Here is a 3,723-nt window from a genome sequence, read left to right on the forward strand (position 1 = left end):
GACTGTTAGCTCAGCACAAAAGTGGAAACAGCCAGCCTGGCTCTGTTCAAGAGTAAAGGACTTATGTAACAGCATCTCTGAAAAACACTAATCAACACATTATATCATAAACATGTTCATCAGTGAGCATTGAGCTTTTGCTAAATATGCTAAGCTAATGAAGCTTCTGTCCAACTTCATATTTAATAGACATAGATGAAAGTGGTTGCAGTCTTCTCATCTAATTCTCAGCAAGAAAGCAAATACAGTTTCCCCAAACTATTCCTATAAATCCATGCTCATGGGTGTCAGCTGCAAACAGTTAACACCTCATAGCCTTATTGTATTAAGTTATGGTATAGTATGTTATTCTTCTCCTTTTGTCTGTGCCTTGTCTCGCTCCTCTCAGAGCCCCCACCCCCCGGGATGTAAACTGATGTCTAACCAGTGCTGTCTTCCAGTCGGCCGGGCTGATTGGTGCTACTGCTGCTGCAGCTCAGGTCACTAATGGAGGCAGACAAGGCCTCTTTTCTTCTTCTTAACAGGGTGGATGTGCACACACACACACACAACACACGCACACACGCACACACGCACACACGCACACACACACACACACACACATACACACACACCTTTTCATTGCCTGTCATCCAATCATTTCATGTTGACTCCCCACCTTTCCATCAGCTATGTGTTGGAGCGTGCTAGCTGTGGTGTAATCTACCGCATCTGACAGCGTTAGCATTAAGCCTTAAATGAAACCACAACGCCTTGCTGATCAACCGTACAATCATAATGCGTCCACTAACTTGCGCACTGTGCATCGTACTGTACAGTAAAGTTAAGTTTTTTATTTAAAGTTAAGTTTTTTATTTATTTATTTTTAATAATCTTTATTTTACCAGGAGATAATCCCACTAAGATTTAGAATCTCTTTTTCAAGGGAGTCGTGGCCAAGGCAGCAGTATAGTGGCTTCATATTTAAAATATACAGTAAAAAAAACAGAAAAAGACAGCAATTTAACATCATCTTAACATAATTACCAGCAGTGCTCACTAACGGCACGTGTGCAGTACTCAAATAATCCATCATCCTAAACTGTGTCATTATTGGTAGGTAGCTAATTTAGGATGATTCTGCAATTTATACCAGGATGAGGGTGCAAAAACTTCAAAGGCACTTTCACCAAAGACAGTTTGCCTTTGGGGAATATGTGATTTGCCAATATGATTGAAGATTACGTTTCCTTGTAGTGACATTAGGAGTCAGGAGAGAACATAAGTAAGGAGGAAGTTTACACAGTATGGCCTTAAAAAGAAAAATATACCAATGCTCCAACCTACGATTGTGCAAAGAAGGCCAACCAACACTCTCACACAAGCTACAATGACGAGTACGAAAACTAGAATTAGTTACGAATATTGGTGCTGCATGGTATACTGAGTCCAGCATTTTCAGAGAAGATTGATTTGCATGCATGTGTAAAATATCACCATAATCCAGCATTGACAGAAATGTTGCCTTTATAAGTGTTTTTACCGTACTAAAAGACAAACAGCCTTTGTTTCTATAATAGAAACCCAACTTTACCCACAATTTTGTCTGACACCATATGCTGCTTGAAGGACAAACATTCCTCAAAGAAGGAGTTTGTTGCAGCAGCCTCCATAGGAGATAGAAATGCTTGGTTGCCATGGCTACACAGTGAAATAATAATTTGAGACAGCTTGAAAGTGCCGTAGTAAGCAACTACTGCTTACTACACTGTATGTAAAAAAATAAATGAGAGTAGCTGAAAATGCAATATCGTCCTAATGGATTCTCAAGGCAGGTAGGAAGAACGCGTGTATGTGTTTTGGAGGATGTCCCATGTTCTTTATTTCTGTTTTAAAGGCCTAATTTCCGCATATGTACACAGCAGCCAGTCACTTACTTTTGAAGTGTGTGTGTGTTATTATCACCCAGAACAAAGTACTTCAAGCTAATCATACTTGAGGGTGTTGAATTTTTGTATGATGTGACTTATTGCAGCTAATACTTGAAGAGAGGCAGAGATCTTTCAGTGTGGGATGGAAAACGTCACTGTGGGCTATGTTGTTTCACTTCCAATTAGTGCTCTTCCTCTCTCTCTCTCTCTCTCTCTCTCTCTCTTTCTCTCTCTCTCAACTGCTTTTAGTGAATGTCTGCAAAATGAAGGCTGTTGCCACTTTTAACTCTTATTGTGTACATATGTAGGTAATTAAATAGAGATGGAAAGGAAGGATGTTCCAGAATGTGATACAGTATGCGTGTGTCCATATGGTTCAAGAGTGTGTGTGTGTGTGTGTGTGTGTGTGTGTTTGTCTGTCTGCGTGATGGCAACATTTGATAGCACTATACGCCTAGACTCTGTAATGGTGTTTGTGTAATGGGCCATGCCTAGATAGTCAGATCAGCTCTGGATAATTCAAACACACACACATACACACACACACATTGATTAATTCTTCACTACTTCACCACACAAGGTACAAACTGCATTGTATACACTACCGTGAAATCTGCTGATATTTCCTTTATTTTAAGAGACAAATTCTTTCAAGAATTATGGTACTCCAGCACTATTTCTCTCTCTCTCTCTCTCTCTCTCTCTCTCTCTCTCTCTCTCTCTCACTCTCTCACTCTCTCACTCTCTCACTCTCTCACACACACACACACACACACATACACACATGCATGAATGAATGTAGGGTTGACAGTGTGACCTTGCAGGTCTTGAAGATAGGAGGAAGTAATTACATTGATGAATTGCAAGTGTTTGCTATTGAGAAATGCAGCAGCTTACCTATTGTTTAGTATACAGCTGGTTCCAACACAATGACAGGGACAGTGACGTAAATCTTAAGGATAACGCTGGAAAGATGTGAAGCAATGATTAATTTTAATGCTTGTGTACTGAGCAAATAGGCAATGACATGCTTCCATGAAGGGGTTGCATGCATTGTGTGTGTGTGTTTGTGTGTGTGTGTGGAAATATGCACATGTCAAGAAATGCTGACTTTGGCCCTCGGGGTTTGAGACAACCTCTGCCAGAGCAAAGCACACACATGCACACAATCAGTTCTACATTTACCGTTTCTTTGCCCAAAACTGCAGTATACACACACACACACACACACGAATCCTAACAACTGTGCCTGTTGCTGGTATTTATAATGTAAATGTAAATGTGCTGTATTTATATAGCGCTTTTCCAGTCTTAACAACTGCTCAAAGCGCTTTTACATCTACAGGAAACATTCACCATTCACACACATTCATACACTGTGGCCGGGGCTGCCGTACAAGGTGCCACCTGCTCATCAGATAAACATTCACACACATTCACACTCCGATGCGCAGCTCGGGGTTCAGTGTCTTGCCCAAGGACACTTCGACAATGACTGCAGGGGCGGGGATTGAACCATCAACCTTCCAATTGGCAGGCAACCGCTCTACCACTGAGCCACAGCCGCCCCATAATGCCACCATAGCTGTCTCTTGGGCCTATTGCAAAAGCAGAAACGCTGCGATGGCCCTGGCAGATATTAAGATTTTCAGGTATAACACAAAAAGATTGTTATGTAGACTTAAAGATAGAATTGTCTATGTTTTAGATTAACGATGGTTAGCGATAGGGAAAGAATGTAGTCAAGGGTTAGGCTTCCATCTTTGCCCAGAACTGTGGTCCACTCACACTCACACACAGACACACACACACA

General features: G+C 41.3%; 1 long non-coding RNA gene across 1 annotated transcript in view; it reads right to left on the bottom strand.

The window, feature by feature from the left end:
• Positions 1-1,081: 1,081 nt before the first annotated feature.
• The window catches only part of LOC116682368 (uncharacterized), a 4,525-nt gene continuing 1,883 nt past the window's right edge, over positions 1,082-3,723 (bottom strand). The window contains exons 2-3 of the long non-coding RNA XR_004330405.1: positions 2,191-2,196; positions 1,082-1,183 (exon numbers count right to left, since the gene is read on the bottom strand). This is a non-coding gene — a long non-coding RNA (uncharacterized LOC116682368). The remainder of the gene's footprint in view (positions 1,184-2,190; positions 2,197-3,723) is intronic.

This window comes from Etheostoma spectabile, chromosome 3 (genome assembly GCF_008692095.1).
Source record: "Etheostoma spectabile isolate EspeVRDwgs_2016 chromosome 3, UIUC_Espe_1.0, whole genome shotgun sequence".
Taxonomy (NCBI): Eukaryota; Metazoa; Chordata; class Actinopteri; order Perciformes; family Percidae; genus Etheostoma; species Etheostoma spectabile.